The following is a 21,664-nucleotide window of genomic DNA, read 5'->3' as shown; positions in this document are numbered from 1 at the left end:
GGAGGACATCAACGTCGATCGTTGCTTGATGGTACGTGCCGGGGCACGTTGGAACACAGGAGGTTTATACAGGTCTACGCCATGTGAATGTGTAATACCCTACGTCCTGTGTGGTGCTGAGTATTGAATTATCTTGAGTTCGCAGATTACGGGTGGTTTGCGTGAGGTGGAAGATGAGGTCTCCTATCAATCTAATGGTGAGCCAGCCAAAGAGAGTTTTTCATTGGGGTACCTCTACAACCTTATATAGCCAACTAGAGAGATATCCCTTTATAGATCTTTAAGTCTTGCTCAAGCCTATTCCTTTCGCTACAAGCTCGCCTAATCTTCTAGTGTTCGGTTGCCTTCTCCGAATTATCTTTCGAGTAATTTGTCGTCTGGTCGCGTGTGGGATGCATCTTCAGAACTCTGGTGGTCCTTCTGTATTATACGTGCATGAATGGTAGCTCGTGCACTATTCTTCGGGATCTCCTCTTATCTAGTGCTTCGTTGCTTCAGTTGGTTTTTATGCCGCCTGGACGAGGACTGGTAGTACGCTCTACTGGACGACTTATTGGGGGCCTCTCCAGCAACCCACAGAGTGCATTTGTGCTTTAGTGACCCATGGAATATCCATCTCCCACAAGCCTCCGAGGCTCAAGCCAATTTTTGAGGGCAATGAGCTTGAGTCTCTAAGAATAAACTCTGTTATTTGATTGTATTTCTTGGGCGCAACTTTTCTTCATGCTTTGATTTATTGGGTGAGCCGTAGGTGCACCCAATGGGTGTAGCCCTCGTGCTTCGAGTTAGTTGAGCAACAATCGACTCGAAGGTCTCCAAGATCTCTTCTTTAGAGGATCATTTCATTGATTCGTTTGAAATCAAATCATGCTTCTGGCTCAACAACCTCTTTTTCGACTGACTTTGGCTTGAAGGAGGTTTGGACGACTAAAGTAGCCGACTGAACTTTAACTAGGATGTGTTTGGGCAAGGCCTGATAAAATTGTCAACTGAGTTCAACCGATAGAGGTCATGTTGACTTAGGTTTGACCAGCCAACTTCTGTCGAGCTAGAGTTTGTCATCTTGTCGAATCGACGTTATATTGTTGGTACTTCTTGGTTTGGAGTTTTCTAGAAAACCCAATCTTTGCACCCAATGGGTGTGTATGTCGTCTTGTCTGCAGAACTGTTGCTTGAGGTGACGGGGTGTGATAATGCATCTGAGCAGTTAATTTACTGACCACCAGTGTCGTGTTACGCCATGTTTTTCTAGAGGTGTATCATTTCTTGGAAATTTAAATGGCTCTTGAAGGCTTGCGACTGTTTGTTGTATGGACGGAATACGAAAGGGCACCCTTCTGCTTCTTTAAATAGGCCAGTCGTTTCCTACGAACTTCTTCACTCGCCCTCACTTCTACTTCCCTGCTATCACTTTGTCCACTTGAGAAATTCCTAATGACGGGAAACAAGGACGATAAGGTGTCACACCGGTTTTGAAAGGTAAACCGAATGCGAACCATGTACGTGCCAGGATCAGAAATTCACGTACACAACAATTACATAAATGACTCATCATAGCACAATGCTTCGAATAACAATAAAGAGTAAGTAATAATATTACAGACTAGAGCCATTTACATAATATAAATCAAAGTACACAGAATCGAAACGTAGCCAATGTAAATTAACCTACCACAGGTAGCTGACTAGGAGGTCGCTAGCCTAATCCTCGAACTCGTCGAAGTGCTGGAACTCCTGGAGATCTGCCATGACGCCTTCTTTACCTGAGCATAGATTGCAACAAAGGCAACCTAGTGTTTTGTGAAAGAAAGGGTGAGTACACATCAACGTACTCAACAAATCTCTCGTTTGGCTGTAGTGGACTAGCTTTATGTGGGGTTAAGGTCAAGCAGTTGCTTTTAGTTGATCAGGTAATTATTACTAGTAGAGAGCCAGGTTTTAACATTAACCCAAGTTGTTAACCCAAAAGTACTCTTTCCAAACAGAAAGACTACCAGAAACCATAATCATAATCATAATCAAAACCATCATTATCCTCATCATCACCTGTAAACAAAGTATCTCTGATCAATGTGTCTCTAATCAATGGAGCTCCCTTGGCCGCACATAACCGCGAGCACGATTGATATATCATTTTCATAACACTCTGCAGAGGTTGCACACTTTACCCACAAGCCGTGATTCCCTTTTGCCTCGGGCTGACCAAACCCTTAAACACTACCAAGGTGAATAGGAAGGGTTTCACTACGTAGCCTTTACAAAGATTCCCTGAGGCTATAGCCGCTCGTTAGGTTTCCTAAATGTACCGCACTCCTCCCCAAGGGGCAATCCACCCTCGGCAGAGCGAGCCGCATACACCGAGCCCCATTGACGGCACGACGGCGAAGCAAACTACACCTCAGTTCCTCTAATTATTCAGCTAAGGGCGTCCCATACCACCCTCATGGTTACATTGTTTTCCCGAGCGGTCATCCAACGAACCAGTCCTTACGGAGAGGCACTCGAGAAACCGCTCGAGTCCCCTTAAATGCCACAAGTATATCATCATATCCAGAATAAAATCATAGTATCATCATTGTATCTCATCATGTTCATTGATTACAATAAAGCGCTAGCATAGAACTAATCATAATAATCAATTCCCAAAGGGTAAACAAGGACAGGAAAACAGAATACTAGTCAATCCTTAGGTTGATCATGGTATGCGGGTTGATGAATGTAAGGCCCAAAAATGTGTATAAGAAAAGTAATAATAATAATAATAATAAAATAAATATATGAAGAAATGGATTGGTAAATTCAGATATCTCAAATTATACTTGAATATTGAAAATTGAGGACTGAATTCTAAAAACCAAGAATTATTTAGAAAAATAAATAATAAGGAAAATAATAAATAAAAATATTGTAAATAGTAGATGTTATAATCACATCAATAGTAACTTTGACACTTGTGAAGAGTTGATGTTCAAAACTTGGATTTGAAATTCGAATTGAGGGTATAAAAATCTAAATAGGAAAAAATAACAAAAGAAAAGAAAAAGAATTCATATGTTGCCTGGGCCGAAATCACCCTCCCAGCCTAGCTCCACTTCAACATTCTGGCCCATCTCCCCATTACTTTCGCACCCGCGCAACCCATCTCTTCCCCCTTCATTGACCAGTTGGGCCAAATACACCCCACCGACCCATAAGCTCGCTCCTTATTTTCCTCTGAGTTATTGACGCGTGGGGCCGTCTCGTCATTCTCCTCCTCATCGCCTGCGCGTGGGACCATCCTGTCTGGTGCTTTCCTCTTCCCCAATTCGCTTGACTCAGCCCAAGCTCAACAAATCGCGCCATGCCCGTCGGGATCGCTCCGCGCCGTTGCAACTGCCCAGATTGAGTCCGCGACCCTTAGTATAAAATCCGAACCCTAGCACCCCTGCGCCATGATGCATGGCTATCCTGAGCTACCTTTATTCATTGAGCAGCTGCTGGGAACGGGCGTATTGAGTGAAATCGCGCCTCTGCTCGACTGTGACCAGGCCCTACACCAGTCCTTCTATTTCCAAGCCCCTGGTGCTGCTACGGTGGCCTGCTCGGCAGCCGTTGCTCCCTCCCCAGCACCCTCTGCTCGATGCGCCCCCTCTCTGCTCCCTCTCCACGTTTCCACCATAGTAGGGATAGAGCATGCGGCCACCGCGGTGGATCCACGCCGGCATCACGGGTCCTCCTTTGGGGGTGTGCCGGGGAACTTCGCCGGGCCGTGGGGAGCGCACTGGTGGGAAGTCGTGGTGCACTGGTGACCGCGTGGCTTTGGGAATTTGACGTCGGACTTCATGGACATCACTGTGTCGCATGCGTCGTGGGCTGCCTCACTCACCTCTCGATCGCCGGTAATTACCCCTCACCCGTGTTTGTTGTGGTCTTCCAATTGTGTATTGCAGGTCGAATTAGAGTTTAAGGCTTGGATTTGGGGGATTCGGGTGCTCGCCGGCATGGCAGCCCCGCCTAGCCAGTGCGCCACTGCTCTACCTGCCGCAGGTGGGGAAGACGGATCTTTGTGTCGTCCGATCCCATTTCGACGCGTAGGATTAGATCTGGCGTGGGTTGGCCCTCGTCCGTCGATCATGCAGCGAATGACTGCGATTAGATGGAGGATAACTTTTCACGATATTGAATCGGGGCCGCATATCCGCGATCCGGTGGCCGAGGTCGGTTATGGGTTAAGATGTGATCTGGTGCGTCCATCTTTGATCGGGTGGCCAGGATCACGTACCGCTTCGTTAAACCTAGATCTAATCTCGCGCGTCCAATTTGGATCGTGGGGCTCAGATGCCCTCATACCCCTTCACGCTGAGCATTTTACATAAGAGACCTTGCCCTTTTTAGAAAATAACCCGCAGTCCTGGCGGGATCATTCTGAGTCTTGGAGAATCTTGTGTTGAAGCCCTTGTGCTCTCTGAAAATTGATGCGCAGTCCTGGCCTCTTGGAAAATAGAGAAATTCATTTAAGAAATGATTTTTAACACAAAAGTAATTATGGAAACTTGTTTAATCCCTAGAAAATTCATATTAAGTCCAAATAAGTCCATTCCAGTTCCTACAATTTTATAATATTATTCTTTATCACCTAGTGCCTCTGTTTTGGCATGAAAATAATATTTAAATTGCTTTCTTAATTAATCTTATACCAAGTACATAAAACCTTCATAAATTCATAACTTCCCCATTTTAATTCCAATTTGATCTGTTCCAGTTGCGTAAGTCTCGTACAAGTATTTACTATGCAATAACAATATTTATTATACCATGTCTCATTATTTTATGATTAGATCTTTATTTAACTTATGTTGGTTAGTCTTGTTAATGTGCTCATCATTATCTACTAAAATATGATCTATGGTCAATTTATAATTTAGATTAAAGTTGAATTAATTACTACTTTAGGTTATCTTTTCTCTGGAATTATAAAATAAACATAGAACCTAGTTTTAATCATTTAATCACATCATAACTTGATGACCGTAACTCCGATTTTAGTGGTTCTCGAACCCGCGATCTCGTAGCTTTGCGTAGATTATTATTATTCAGTTTGTACTTATGATTGGTGTGATGTTAATTTTATCTATACCATATTTGTTTGTATTGCTACGACTAGCAGTGAGATCACGAGGATATGAGGATCATCCTGGTAACTGGAATCACAAGTGCCAGGCAAGTTGTGTCCTTGATCCACTTTTGTTACCCAATAATATTCTTTGTTATCATTATTCAATGCATAGGTTTAATTTTGATGTGACCCAATAGGTCACCCTAGTCTGTTTATCATTTTCCCTTGATTACCCTGAATCATTTGGGTAGTTATGCTATTTCTTTATATGGTTTTGGGTTAATATTTCATTATATCCATGTTCCAATTATTCTGTTATGTTATTTATGTTCATGTCAAGATCATTATATTTTAATTGGAACATGGAGCTTAACTTGAGAAACACGTGCCACCATAAGGGTGGAATGGGACGCCCTTGGCTGACTAATTAGAAAAGCTAGTGGAAGACTACCTTACCCAAAAGGGCAAGGGCAGTAGGGGAGTTGCATGCAAGGAGGTTCTCGGGTTGATTTTGCTGCAATGGCGGTCATGTAACACCCTAGGTGTTGCCATGGCTGGAGCACACCTTGGCACTCAACACTATGATCACATGAGGAAGAACTTAAGGAGCAAAAGTATAAGGGGCTTTGGAAACTAAGTTTTTACCAAGAGTGGGGAATGACCAAAGGCATTACCCTAATTGTGTGCAACTATCACCTTGGGAGAGGGGGAAAGAACCCTAGGCCTCTCTTAAACCCTATCTCCCAAAACCATGGATAAGAGGGGAAAGAGAGTGAGCAAATGTGCAAAACATGGGTAATCTCTACCCAAACCCTAAAGCAACATTATAACCATCAATTAGGGGAGGGAAATATTACAAAAAGGCCCCTAGGGAAACCCCATTTCAAATCTCCAAGTGGAGAGAGAGCTAGAGCTCTCTAATTCCCTCTAAGTCCCATTTTAGCCCTAAATCAAAGATCAACCGTGTTCACTTTAAAAATGGCGCCAAAACCACTTGGGTTCTATACCAAAAATGTGCAATACCACTTAGGGCACCCACTGGAAAAAGTTGAGCTCGAGACTCGGACGTTTGACATGCCATGGCATGGCTTTTGTCGTGTTATGCTCAGTATGACACACCTGTTTTGGCACCCGAAGATCTCCCTCCCTAGGCCGTATCTGCCCCGGCGTCTCACAGTTGAGTGGCAGCCCTAGGTGCCAGGAAGAGGTCTGCGCCGGACTTTTGCAAAGATTCGCACGTTTGCGACCTCTGGCGACATTTGAACACTGGAAGAAACAAACCGCCACGTGTTCGACGCCGTCTGCCGCGCCATAGCACGCCCGCGCGCGCGCCCGCGCCGCGCCCAAGCCAAGCCAGTGCCCTGGTCCGCGTCCGCGACTATAAAACGCCCAGGAGCCTTGGCCGTACCCCTCCGCACGCGCTCAAGCCTCACCGGAGCTCAGTTCGCCGCCGTTTGCCCATACGCGACGTGCCCGCGGCCACCCGAGCCCCTGCCACCGTAGACCGGCCAGCCCAGCCATTCCCAATCCCGTCCAGCCCTCGGAGAGGACTGTGCACGTCTCCGTGAAGCTCCCCGAGCGAGGAATCGGGCTCTGCTTCACCGGAGAGGCCGGCCCAAGGTCACCGGACTTCAACCGACCGCCGGCAACCGTGGACCAAGGTACACCGTGCACCTCTCTTCGATTCCTTGCACGGTTAGACTCCTTAGACCTCCACGAAGCTCCCTATGCCCTTGGATTGAACTATGCCGCCGTGGATAGGCCGGAGCACACGCCGCCGACGAGCTCGCCCGCCTGCTCACGTGGACCGGGCGATTCCGGCCATCCCCGACGACGAGCCGTACCTCGACGTGATCGCCAGACCCTCCCCGAGCCAACCCTACACTTCGCCGGAACTCCCTCGCCGCCGGTAAGCCGCGCCGCCCTTTCTTTTTCCGCGGCTACTGTTTCAGTTGAGGGAGGGACTGCGGGTGAGAGGGAGAGAAACTCAGGGGGTTAAGTGAAAGGTCAGAGACTCAAGTGAATAGTGCCTTAAGGGTAGATCTGCGAGGTTTGAATTGTTTTAAACCCAGGGGCCTCGGCGCAAACTGTTTTTCCAGGAAAACTTAATTAAAACCTAATTTAAATTCAAACAGAAACTTTAAAAACCCATAACTTCTGTTTGGTTTATCCAATTTTGGTCAAACCAATTTTGCCAGACTCTAAATCATGTAACCTATTTAGGAAAAATATAAAACCCCTTGGTGCTGTGGAAAGCTTAAAAGTTCTGATTTAATGTTAACTTTGGCCAAAAGCTAAATAATAGTAAGAAAAATAGTTAGGCTATTTGACTAAGGTTAGGAAAATTTGGAGAAGTTTATATTCACCTACTAACCTGTTTAAAAATGTTAAACCCCTCTGTCCATTACATTAAGTTAGTTTTAACCCCTTATTCCAAATATGCTTAAGTTTAAGAAAAATAGGAAAAGTGACACAAATATTGAACCAGAGGGCACCCCTATTTTTGTTAAGATACTTAGTTAATGTAGTTCACTAGAAAAATATATCATACCCTGTTTTAGTGTAAAATAATTAAGATCTCTTTTAAATTAATAAAACAAGGATAACTTAGAAAAACTCCACAAAAATAACCCCAAGGTGAAAACACCCCCACCCTTGGGATAACTATTGTTTTATTAGAAAGAACCCAAGAAAAATATGAAATCTGCTGTTTGACATTTTTCAAATAATAAGGTAGTAGAAAGTGCCTTGTTGACATTAAACTTGGGAAAATCATAGCTAATTAACCACCCCTTAGTTTCCTGTGATTTTTAGCACAAAGACCTATCATTACCAGAGGATGCCCACAAAAATAACCTTTAGGACAGAACCTACCCCTAACTAGGAGGTGTAGTGTAAAGTGCCCCTTTTTGCCTAACTTTTGTTATTTTTGTTTAAGGCCTAACTTTTGTACTTTAAGCCTCAAACTCTTAAAACAAGCTAAAATAGCCAGTGACAACCCACTGTAATTTTTACAGAATTTTTGGAAATTATTAAAACCCTGTTGTAGTTCAAACCTACCTTAGAAACCCTAAGTGGAAAATTAAATAAAGGAGAATGAATAATGTGAAATAATGATTTCCCAAAACCTTGTACTCTGTCCACTAGAGTGTATCAAGACAATACAAATTCTACGGTGTTATCCTAAAGCCAAACCTAAGCTTAAAGGATAATAAGTCAAAGTCTATGTGTACCACTAGAAGCCCCGCACAACTAAGAAAACCTTAAGTTACTTCTCGACTTAGTTTCTTTTGCATAATGTTATTAAATCATGCATAATCATGACATACATGTTCATTGCATTTCGATAGACTGTAATCTTGCTGACGGAGAGTACATCCTCGTGCCGGAGCAAGGAGCTGCTCAGGAGGTAGCCCCAGATCCAGCACCAGAGCCAGCACCAGAGGACCTGCCTGCCACTGCTTTGGAAGGCAAGCCCCGGTTTTATGCATAACCTGTTATTTATGCTATTTTACTTCACCTAATGATGGTAGGATTGATTGTGCACTTAGGTGTAGGAATTGTTTGAAACCCTAGTTGCATGATCTCAGGAATCCTTTTGAAATGAATACTAGTATGACAGGTCGAGTAGTTGCTTTAATTAAATAGGATCTCGGTAGAAGACGAGTGATTTTTCTAGCACTCGCGCGAGATCAGGAAATTGATTGTACCCACTTTCACACTATCATGATACTAGTTGGTGGACAACAATCCATGGGGATTGGTTGTTTACGAGATGGAAAATGGAATAAGGATTAACGTGCGGATACCTGTGTCAAGCGTTTGAATGTACTAAACACATACCGAGAAATATGGTAAATCGGTAAGCCTAGTACCTGAGTGAACCTGCCCGCAGACATATCCCCTCACGCGACCTGAGACGAGGTCTCCCATTCCGGTTATGGTGGGTACAAGTGCGGTCACTGCACGACGGCCAGTCGGGGTCAGTGGGGCATTGTACGCCAAGGCGGTGAGCCCTGATCTGTTGCCAGGGAATCGATGGGGACGGTTGATATGTGTGGGGACGGAGTGCCCCTACATGTCGTGTGTTTAGGTTTACCTTGCAAGGATAAAAACTCGATTCGAATCGTCTGCTTCTCGCAGCTAATGAGACTGCTTGATCCATTGTACTGCATTGAGTAATAAGTGGAAGTATGATGAGTTGAGATAAGATGTTGATTGTTAATAATGCTTGCTACCATGTATGAGTAGATAGTTCACTTTTAGCCTTAAGAGAGTCACACTTAACTTTGACTAAGTTAAAATCTTGATTTAGAAACTCAGCTAGTGCTTTTGGCAACCAAACCCCACAGCCAAACAGCTGCATGTCTAGAGGTAGAGGAGTATAGACTCCTCACACCGGGTAAGTCTAGCTGAGTATTAGTATACTCAGCCTTGCTTGTGGCATAATTTTTACAGGTTCTCTGGAGGAGATGGTTGCTGGGATAACTTGGCCGACCACCCTGCCACCGGGTTGGACTGTCGAGTGGGACCCTGCCTCGGCTGAGGAGGAGCATGAGGAGTGATGGGACAGGCTTCCCCATCTCTCTGTTTTATTTACCGTTAGTTTTATTCCGCTGCACTTCGGACAATGATGGATACTTTTGCACAAACTCCGATGATGATGATGGTGATGTAATCATTTAACCTTATGACATGTATGGTTTTATGCTTTATTGTATTTGCTCTGTGACTCACCTTCGAGTGAGATTGTGGTACTTGATCCTGTCAGTGGCCGTGTCGGACTAGATCCGAGGGATTGACGGGTTATTCCCATTTAAGTGTGGTCTAGCCTCTAAGGCGGGACTTGGACACTTAAGTTGGAATAATTCGGGCAGTTCCGCCACAGCTGGTATCGGAGCTTGTACCACCACAGAGGAATCAATAAAATGTAAATACCATCAATTTCCTAAATAAAACTTGATAGAAACAAGTTGGATAGATAGTAGGACGAGCAGGATAGACCTAGGACGTGAAGCCTTAGGTTAATAGAAGGGTAGCTAGGTGGCTAAGTAACTCGGCCCTACAGGCCACTTTTACACGATGGGAGTTCCTCCCTATTCCTTCTATCTTGTTGTGAGGTCGTTCAGGACGAGCATGCATGCATTCATAATTAAGCAATGGATAACTAAGTAAGGACTTAAAAACAAGATAACAACCAGCTAGGTCCTTAATGCCTTTTTACTTAACTAGAGAAAGGCTGAGTTTTATTTTTTCTTGTTCTTTTTAATTCTTTTCTTTTACTTACGCTTAACCGTACACAGATGACTTCCCACGGATCCTCCGATGACGGAAATGCACTGACCCACACGGACGGACTTGCACGAGAGGGTTTTCCCCGCATTTTGTGGGAGGTACTTCAGGGGGCTGGATACACGACACCCCCTCAGTACGCGGTGCAGCAGTTCGAGAAGCACCGAGTGCCCCGCTGTAGGGTGAGGATGACTCTGGAGCCTCATCCCCTGCAGCCAGGCTGGCGCTCCTTGGACTCCGAGTCTTTCGGGTACCGGGCAGAGGACACGATCGAGGCGATCGCTCTGCATGGATTGACTACCTTCTGTGGGTTCCATCCCTTGGAGCTGGCTACCCATCCCATTGGCTTGTTCCCCGCTGAAAAGGAGGACGACCCAATGTGGAAGGATCGGGTGGAGCATGCCAAGGACATCTGGGCCATCTACCCAGGTCAGACTGCGCACTTGACAGTACGGTGCATGAATGCTCTGTACCGTCTGCAGGTGATGCGCGGTGAGGCCATGTCCCATTTGATGGCACTGCTGGAGGCAACAAAGATCACGCTAGATAACCGAGAGGAGCTTGTGGTTGACCTATCTCAGGAAATGGTGGAAAAGGACTTGCAGGTGGAGCAGCTATCCACTGATATTCAGGAGTTGGAGGAGCTGGTGGGCACCAGGGAGAACACCATCGAGGTTCTCGAGGATCAGCTCCTTAACACTCAGCAACAGCTTGCTGAGGCTAACGAGCACCTGGACATGCATCACCAAGAGATCCAGGACCAGGAGGACGACGAGGACGTCGACATTGAGGGAGGAGATGAGCCTGCCTCCAGTTTAGACACTGCTGGCTCGGGAAGACCACCTTCCCCCGAGTCAAGTGTTGCCTCGTTCGCGCACTAGGTGTCCAGGGTAGGCTTAGAAGTCGGACAGTCGGACTCCTCGCAGCTAGCTTAGCTTTTGCACCCTTGGGGTACTAGGCTAGATAGAGTTGAGTCATTTTGGAACAATTTGATGTAACCGTGTTAAACTATCTTGGGAGCTTGTTTGATGCTTTTATGCCTCTTAAAGAATCCCTTTTGTTGAAGTCAGATCTTTCATGCTGTTTTTAACCTGTCCTCGTGAAAAATCTTGAATGATTGGAATTATGGTGTTAAATAAGTATGTGGATTTTTCAGATGGCCGGGAGGCAGCGTCGTGGCCAGAGCGAGCACGTTCCACCACCACCCCCACCTCCCACTCTGCAGGAGCTCATGGCTCAGCAGAATGAGATCCTGAGGCAGCTGGCTCAACGTCAGCCACCACCCCAGCATTATGGTGGTGGAGACCACCAACGTCACCCCGCGGCGGCCACCTATCAGGAATTCCTCAGCACCCAGCCTCCACTGTTCACAAGGGCGGAAGACCCACTTGACGCAGATGTATGGCTGCGAGTGGTGGAATCCAAATTTCCACTGCTCCATGGAGTTTGCTCAGAGGTCACCAAAGTCAGGTTCGCCACCCAGCAGCTTCGCGGACCTGCAAGGACTTGGTGGGATCACTTTCTTGCTATGCAGCCAGAGGACCGAGAGGTGGAGTGGAGGGAGTTTAAGGCAGCTTTTAGAGGACACCATATACCAGCCGGGATCATGGACAGGAAACTCAATGAGTTCTTGGCACTCACTTAGGGCAACAGGACAGTGTTGCAGTATGCCCAGGCCTTTAATGACTTGTGCCAGTATGCGGGATATCATGCGGATACAGATGAGAAGAAGAGGGACAGATTCAGAAGGGGGCTCAGCACTAAGCTCCGGGATCGTCTCAACACCGTCAGGGCCAACAGCTACAATGAGTTGGTAAACATGGCCATCTCCCAAGAGGACTGCATTACCGCTAGGCAGGCAGAGAAAAAGAGGAAGACCCCTGTGACAGGACCCTCAGCTCAGCCACAGCGTTTCCGGATTGTGTCCGACACCCAGGGCAGGGGACCCCAGCAGCAGCAAGGGCGATGGGTAATTCGACCTCAGCAGCAGCAGCAGCAGCAGCAGGCACCCAACCGCAACCAGTTTCCAGCACAGCGGAATAATCAGCAGCAGCAGTACCGCCAGGCCAATGACAACAGATGTTTCACTTGTGGCAACACTGGGCATTATGCCAAGAATTGCCCCAGGAACCAGCAGAGGCAGGGGCAGAATGCTAACCAGAACCAAGGCAAGAGGCAGAAGGTGCAAGTGAGGCAAGGCAGGCTGAACTTCACCACCGTGGTTGACATTCCAGAGGGAGCACCCGTCATGACTGGTATCTTTACAGTTTTGAATTATCCTGCTATTATTCTTTTTGATTCCGGTGCTTCGCATAGTTTTATCAGTGCCAAATTTAGTGCCAAATGCCAGTTGCCCTTTCACCATACCAATGGGGGCATTACAATTTCAACCCCAGGGGGCAGGGTTGCCACCTACCAAATTAACAAGAATGTGCCTATAAAGTTTGGTAGTCTGATAATTAAAGCCAACCTTCTCATTCTGGGCTTGGAGAGTGTGGATATTATTTTGGGGACTGACTGGTTGACAAGAAATCAGGCTGTGATGGATATTGCGGCTAGAGCCATTGAGGTGCACTCACCAACTTGTGGTGAGACCACACTGTATTTGCCTGACCAGGGTTGTACCCGATCTTGTGCCTTTGTTATGCTAGAATCCCCAGTAGAAAAGATCCCAGTGGTCTGTGACTATCCGGATGTTTTTCCGGATGAATTGCCAGGGATGCCACCTGACCGAGATATTGAGTTCGCCATCGAATTGCAACCCGGGACTGCTCCGATCTCCAAGAGACCCTATCGGATGCCTCCCGCGGAATTGGCAGAGTTGAAGAAACAATTGCAAGAGTTGTTGGACAAAGGGTTTATTCGTCCAAGCACTTCACCATGGGGATGTCCAACATTATTTGTGAAGAAAAAGGATGAGAGTTTGAGGATGTGTGTTGACTACCGCCCTCTCAATGCGGTAACTATAAAGAACAAATACCCGCTGCCCCGCATTGATGTTCTGTTTGATCAATTGGTTGGAGCCAAGGTATTCTCCAAGATAGACCTTCGCTCAGGATACCATCAGATCAAGATCCGCGCTAGCGATATTCCCAAGACAGCTTTTTCTACCAGATATGGACTGTATGAGTTTCTGGTGATGTCTTTTGGGCTGACCAATGCCCCGGCTTATTTTATGTACTTGATGAACTCAGTATTCATGCCAGAGTTAGACAAGTTTGTGGTCGTTTTCATTGATGATATACTGATCTATTCCAAGAACGAAGCCGAGCACACCAAACACTTGCATACTGTACTTCAGAGACTGCGTGATCATCAGTTGTATGCTAAGCTGAGTAAGTGTGAGTTCTGGCTGAAGGAGATCAAATTCTTGGGTCATACCATTTCTCAGGATGGGGTATCAGTTGATCCTGAGAAGGTGCAAGAAGTGATGGATTGGAAACCCCCGACCACAGTAAAGCAAATTCGGAGTTTTCTGGGATTGGCAGGGTATTATCGACGATTTATTCCGGATTTCTCCAGAATTGCCAAACCAATGACGGAACTGTTGAAGAAGGGAGTCAAATTTGAGTGGAGCCAAAAGTGTGAAGATGCCTTTCATACCTTGAGACAGCATTTGACAACAGCCCCAGTGCTAGCTCAACCTGACAATACCAAGCCATTTGAAGTTTATTGTGATGCTTCTGGTACTGGTTTGGGATGTGTCTTGATGCAAGAGAGCAGAGTGATTGCTTATGCTTCCCGGGCACTCAGGCCCCATGAGCAGAACTACCCTACACATGATCTAGAGTTGGCAGCTGTAGTTCATGCTCTTAAGATTTGGAGGCACTACCTGATGGGAGCTCACTGTAACATCTACACTGATCACAAGAGCCTCAAATACATCTTCACTCAGGCAGATCTGAACATGAGGCAAAGGAGATGGTTAGAGTTGATCAAGGACTATGATCTGGAGGTGCATTACCACCCTGGTAAGGCCAATGTTGTGGCAGATGCCTTAAGCAGAAAGGCCCAGTGCTGTTGCATGAGCATGGATGTGGGAGTTACCACCCTGTGTGATGAATTGTGCAAACTGAACCTGGAAGTTGTTTCTTCGGGTAACCTAAGCTATATCTCGGTGGAGCCCACATTGCAAGAACAGATAGTCAGGGCACAGGTTGAGGATAAGGGTGTTCAGGTTATCAAGGATATGATCAAGCAAAAGGCAGAAAAATACAAGTGTTTCCGGCAGGACAGCAAGGGAATCCTATGGTTTGGAGATCGATTGGTTGTTCCTAAGGACCCTGAGCTCAGAAAGAAGATACTAGATGAAGCTCACCTTTCCAAATTCTCCATGCACCCTGGTAGTAACAAGATGTATCATGATCTCAGATCTTTATATTGGTGGACTAGAATGAAAAGGGAAATTGCCAAGTACATCTCCGAGTGTGATACTTGTCAGAGGATAAAGGCTAGTCACTTGAAGGCAGCAGGCCCTCTGCAACCCCTTCCCATACCATCTTGGAAATGGGAGGACATTTGCATGGACTTTATAGTGGGATTACCCAATACCTCCAGACACCATGATTCTATTTGGGTTATCGTGGACAGATTGACCAAGACGGCTCATTTCTTGCCAGTACACACCACCCACAAGACCGAGAAGTATGCTGAAATTTATGTTGATCAGATAGTGAGGTTGCATGGTATTCCCAAGACCATTATATCTGACAGAGGAGCACTGTTTGTGGCACGCTTTTGGGAGAAACTGCAAGAATCACTTGGGACCCATGTCATCCGAAGCTCAGCATACCACCCACAAACCGATGGCCAGACAGAAAGGGTGAATCAAATTTTGGAAGATATGTTGCGAGCCTGTGCACTACATTATGGAAAGGATTGGGACAAGTGTCTGTCTTTGGCAGAGTTCTCTTACAACAATAGCTATCAGTCCAGTCTGAAGATGGCACCTTTTGAGGCATTATATGGGAGAAGATGTAGGACCCCACTGAATTGGTCTCAAGCAGGAGAAAGGGAAATTTTTGGGCCAGACTTAGTACTCGAAGCAGAGGCAAAGGTTAGGGTCATTACCAAGAACTTGGAAGCTGCTCAGGCTAGGCAAAGGAGCTATCACGATAAGAGGCGGAAGCCTCTACAGTTTGAGGTGGGAGATCATGTCTATCTTAAGGTATCACCCACCAAGGGTGTTCAGAGATTCGGGATCAAGGGCAAGTTAGCCCCTCGCTACATTGGACCCTATAAGGTCGAGGCAAGTTGTGGACCCGTAGCCTATCAATTGGAATTGCCACCTCACATGTCAGCAGTGCATAATGTGTTCCATGTATCTCAACTGCGGAAATGCGTTCGTCTACCCACTGAAGTACTCCCGGAACCAGACATTGAGATAGAACCAGACTTGTCCTATCAAGAGTACCCCGTCAAGGTATTAGATCAAAAGGAGAGATCAACTCGGGCAAGGACAGTAAGAATGTATAAGGTTCAGTGGAGTCACCATTCAACAGAAGAAGCTACATGGGAGACTGAGGATTTTCTACGCTCTCGCTTCCCCGACTTTCTACCCAAAGGAGTCGGTATGTAACTCCAGAACCCCACCCCCACCTGCCCTTTGAATCCAATTATGAGAAAAACTTAGATAGCAAGAATAGTCTAAGTTGTGAATTCAACTTAAGAAGGGCTTCCTTCTGAAGTTGCAAAGAGAATGACATTCGAAGAGCAGTTAACAAGAGAAACTTGAGTATAAAGAAAGAGTAGCACCAACACACCTTCCAGCACCCTCCAAGGGACTCTACCTAAAATCTCGGGACGAGATTCCTTTAAGGGGGGAGGGCTGTAACACCCCAGGTGTTGCCATGGCTGGAGCACACCTTGGCACTCAAGACTATGATCACATGAGGAAGAACTTAAGGAGCAAAAGTATAAGGGGCTTTGGAAACTAAGTTTTTACCAAGAGTGGGGAATGACCAAAGGCATTACCCTAATTGTGTGCAACTATCACCTTGGGAGAGGGGGAAAGAACCCTAGGCCTCTCTTAAACCCTATCTCCCAAAACCATGGATAAGAGGGGAAAGAGAGTGAGCAAATGTGCAAAACATGGGTAATCTCTACCCAAACCCTAAAGCAACATTATAACCATCAATTAGGGGAGGGAAATATTACAAAAAGGCCCCTAGGGAAACCCCATTTCAAATCTCCAAGTGGAGAGAGAGCTAGAGCTCTCTAATTCCCTCTAAGTCCCATTTTAGCCCTAAATCAAAGATCAACCGTGTTCACTTTAAAAATGGCGCCAAAACCACTTGGGTTCTATACCAAAAATGTGCAATACCACTTAGGGCACCCACTGGAAAAAGTTGAGCTCGAGACTCGGACGTTTGACATGCCATGGCATGGCTTTTGTCGTGTTATGCTCAGTATGACACACCTGTTTTGGCACCCGAAGATCTCCCTCCCTAGGCCGTATCTGCCCCGGCGTCTCACAGTTGAGTGGCAGCCCTAGGTGCCAGGAAGAGGTCTGCGCCGGACTTTTGCAAAGATTCGCACGTTTGCGACCTCTGGCGACATTTGAACACTGGAAGAAACAAACCGCCACGTGTTCGACGCCGTCTGCCGCGCCAGAGCACGCCCGCGCGCGCCCGCGCCGCGCCCAAGCCAAGCCAGTGCCCTGGTCCGCGTCCGCGACTATAAAACGCCCAGGAGCCTTGGCCGTACCCCTCCGCACGCGCTCAAGCCTCACCGGAGCTCAGTTCGCCGCCGTTTGCCCATACGCGACGTGCCTGCGGCCACCCGAGCCCCTGCCACCGTAGACCGGCCAGCCCAGCCATTCCCAATCCCGTCCAGCCCTCGGAGAGGACTGTGCACGTCTCCGTGAAGCTCCCCGAGCGAGGAATCGGGCTCTGCTTCACCGGAGAGGCCGGCCCAAGGTCACCGGACTTCAACCGACCGCCGGCAACCGTGGACCAAGGTACACCGTGCACCTCTCTTCGATTCCTTGCACGGTTAGACTCCTTAGACCTCCACGAAGCTCCCTATGCCCTTGGATTGAACTATGCCGCCGTGGATAGGCCGGAGCACACGCCGCCGACGAGCTCGCCCGCCTGCTCACGTGGACCGGGCGATTCCGGCCATCCCCGACGACGAGCCGTACCTCGACGTGATCGCCAGACCCTCCCCGAGCCAACCCTACACTTCGCCGGAACTCCCTCGCCGCCGGTAAGCCGCGCCGCCCTTTCTTTTTCCGCGGCTACTGTTTCAGTTGAGGGAGGGACTGCGGGTGAGAGGGAGAGAAACCCAGGGGGTTAAGTGAAAGGTCAGAGACTCAAGTGAATAGTGCCTTAAGGGTAGATCTGCGAGGTTTGAATTGTTTTAAACCCAGGGGCCTCGGCGCAAACTGTTTTTCCAGGAAAACTTAATTAAAACCTAATTTAAATTCAAACAGAAACTTTAAAAACCCATAACTTCTGTTTGGTTTATCCAATTTTGGTCAAACCAATTTTGCCAGACTCTAAATCATGTAACCTATTTAGGAAAAATATAAAACCCCTTGGTGCTGTGGAAAGCTTAAAAGTTCTGATTTAATGTTAACTTTGGCCAAAAGCTAAATAATAGTAAGAAAAATAGTTAGGCTATTTGACTAAGGTTAGGAAAATTTGGAGAAGTTTATATTCACCTACTAACCTGTTTAAAAATGTTAAACCCCTCTGTCCATTACATTAAGTTAGTTTTAACCCCTTATTCCAAATATGCTTAAGTTTAAGAAAAATAGGAAAAGTGACACAAATATTGAACCAGAGGGCACCCCTATTTTTGTTAAGATACTTAGTTAATGTAGTTCACTAGAAAAATATCTCATACCCTGTTTTAGTGTAAAATAATTAAGATCTCTTTTAAATTAATAAAACAAGGATAACTTAGAAAAACTCCACAAAAATAACCCCAAGGTGAAAACACCCCCACCCTTGGGATAACTATTGTTTTATTAGAAAGAACCCAAGAAAAATATGAAATCTGCTGTTTGACATTTTTCAAATAATAAGGTAGTAGAAAGTGCCTTGTTGACATTAAACTTGGGAAAATCATAGCTAATTAACCACCCCTTAGTTTCCTGTGATTTTTAGCACAAAGACCTATCATTACCAGAGGATGCCCACAAAAATAACCTTTAGGACAGAACCTACCCCTAACTAGGAGGTGTAGTGTAAAGTGCCCCTTTTTGCCTAACTTTTGTTATTTTTGTTTAAGGCCTAACTTTTGTACTTTAAGCCTCAAACTCTTAAAACAAGCTAAAATAGCCAGTGACAACCCACTGTAATTTTTACAGAAGTTTTGGAAATTATTAAAACCCTGTTGTAGTTCAAACCTACCTTAGAAACCCTAAGTGGAAAATTAAATAAAGGAGAATGAATAATGTGAAATAATGATTTCCCAAAACCTTGTACTCTGTCCACTAGAGTGTATCAAGACAATACAAATTCTACGGTGTTATCCTAAAGCCAAACCTAAGCTTAAAGGATAATAAGTCAAAGTCTATGTGTACCACTAGAAGCCCCGCACAACTAAGAAAACCTTAAGTTACTTCTCGACTTAGTTTCTTTTGCATAATTTTATTAAATCATGCATAATCATGACATACATGTTCATTGCATTTCGATAGACTGTAATCTTGCTGACGGAGAGTACATCCTCGTGCCGGAGCAAGGAGCTGCTCAGGAGGTAGCCCCAGATCCAGCACCAGAGCCAGCACCAGAGGACCTGCCTGCCACTGCTTTGGAAGGCAAGCCCCGGTTTTATGCATAACCTGTTATTTATGCTATTTTACTTCACCTAATGATTGTAGGATTGATTGTGCACTTAGGTGTAGGAATTGTTTGAAACCCTAGTTGCATGATCTCAGGAATCCTTTTGAAATGAATACTAGTATGACAGGTCGAGTAGTTGCTTTAATTAAATAGGATCTCGGTAGAAGACGAGTGATTTTTCTAGCACTCGCGCGAGATCAGGAAATTGATTGTACCCACTTTCACACTATCATGATACTAGTTGGTGGACAACAATCCATGGGGATTGGTTGTTTACGAGATGGAAAATGGAATAAGGATTAACGTGCGGATACCTGTGTCAAGCGTTTGAATGTACTAAACACATACCGAGAAATATGGTAAATCGGTAAGCCTAGTACCTGAGTGAACCTGCCCGCAGACATATCCCCTCACGCGACCTGAGACGAGGTCTCCCATTCCGGTTATGGTGGGTACAAGTGCGGTCACTGCACGACGGCCAGTTGGGGTCAGTGGGGCATTGTACGCCAAGGCGGTGAGCCCTGATCTGTTGCCAGGGAATCGATGGGGACGGTTGATATGTGTGGGGACGGAGTGCCCCTACATGTCGTGTGTTTAGGTTTACCTTGCAAGGATAAAAACTCGATTCGAATCGTCTGCTTCTCGCAGCTAATGAGACTGCTTGATCCATTGTACTGCATTGAGTAATAAGTGGAAGTATGATGAGTTGAGATAAGATGTTGATTGTTAATAATGCTTGCTACCATGTATGAGTAGATAGTTCACTTTTAGCCTTAAGAGAGTCACACTTAACTTTGACTAAGTTAAAATCTTGATTTAGAAACTCAGCTAGTGCTTTTGGCAACCAAACCCCACAGCCAAACAGCTGCATGTCTAGAGGTAGAGGAGTATAGACTCCTCACACCGGGTAAGTCTAGCTGAGTATTAGTATACTCAGCCTTGCTTGTGGCATAATTTTTACAGGTTCTCTGGAGGAGATGGTTGCTGGGATAACTTGGCCGACCACCCTGCCACCGGGTTGGACTGGCGAGTGGGACCCTGCCTCGGCTGAGGAGGAGCATGAGGAGTGATGGGACAGGCTTCCCCATCTCTCTGTTTTATTTACCGTTAGTTTTATTCCGCTGCACTTCGGACAATGATGGATACTTTTGCACAAACTCCGATGATGATGATGGTGATGTAATCATTTAACCTTATGACATGTATGGTTTTATGCTTTATTGTATTTGCTCTGTGACTCACCTTCGAGTGAGATTGTGGTACTTGATCCTGTCAGTGGCCGTGTCGGACTAGATCCGAGGGATTGACGGGTTATTCCCATTTAAGTGTGGTCTAGCCTCTAAGGCGGGACTTGGACACTTAAGTTGGAATAATTCGGGCAGTTCCGCCACAGGTCAGACGAGGGATTCTTGCAAGTGCTCTTCCATAAACTGTAGCGAGTTTTCGGAAGCTAGTGGAACTTTGTAAAGGCCTCTTAGTGGATCCCTAGCCATTCACCTCGGTAGTGTATAAGGGTCTAGCTAACTATAGCGACATGGGATACACAACTTGTGGGTACAGGGTACAACCTGTGCATAGTGTAAAACTGCTATACTAGCCGAGCTCACGGTCAAGAGCAGCTCAGGACTCTCGCATGATTAAATTATGGAACTAAATTCAATTGGTCATATGCATTGCATGGGATTATTTATTAATTTTGTTCTATTATTCTTATTATGGTTTGGTATTTACTTACATCTAGTAATTGCTAATAAAATTTTGACCAACTTTAAAAGCAATGCTCGACTTTAAGCCCCATTGTTGATCAACTTTACACATCACATGAACTCCCACCTTTGGTGAGTTCATGTCACATTATTCCCCACAACTTGTTGAGCGATGAACATGTGTGAGCTCACCCTTGCTGTCTCACACCCCCCACAGGACAAGAGCAGGTGGTTCAAGAGGAGCCACACATCGAGGAGTTTGACTTGATCTAGGTGGTGTCTCCTAGTTGACTTTATGGCACGAAGGATGTACTTTAGTTTGTTTTATAATTAACTTTAACTTTGTAAGACTTATGCTATGTAATAAGTACTCTGATGATATTGTGACATTTATCTCTATACACTCTGTTATTATATGTGTTGTCTTCTTTGGCGCATATATGAGATGCACCCGGCTTTGTCCCTTAAATTCGGGTGTGACAATGAATTATAAAGTAAATGGGACATAATAGGTCAGAGGACACTTGCCTTCACCAAACAGATGCTCAGGATCTTCAGCCTCGTAGAACTCGAGGAGTTTGATCTCTTGGTCGCCGAACCTTGACCACCGATTCCTCGAAGCTCAGAAATGGATCACAGTCTATTCTCGACGCGTAACGAATACATTCAGACACAAGCAAACATATACTTGCATAAGAACATTACACCATACAAAATAAAATATTATAAAAGCGAGCAATATAAAATAGAGAGCGCTTCTACGGTTATGCGAGGAAAAG

General features: G+C 45.8%; 1 long non-coding RNA gene across 1 annotated transcript; it reads left to right on the top strand.

Moving 5' to 3' along the window:
- The first annotated feature begins 3,392 nt into the window (after positions 1–3,392).
- On the top strand, positions 3,393–21,299 carry LOC118472949 (uncharacterized). The gene is made up of 2 exons (XR_004851462.1): positions 3,393–3,878; positions 21,103–21,299. It is a non-coding gene; the product is annotated as an uncharacterized lncRNA (long non-coding RNA).
- Positions 21,300–21,664: the final 365 nt, after the last annotated feature.

This window comes from Zea mays, chromosome 7 (genome assembly GCF_902167145.1).
Source record: "Zea mays cultivar B73 chromosome 7, Zm-B73-REFERENCE-NAM-5.0, whole genome shotgun sequence".
Taxonomy (NCBI): domain Eukaryota; kingdom Viridiplantae; phylum Streptophyta; class Magnoliopsida; order Poales; family Poaceae; genus Zea; species Zea mays.
The sequence above is the reverse complement of the archived record's forward strand: the minus strand, read 5'-3'. Positions and strand labels throughout refer to the sequence as shown.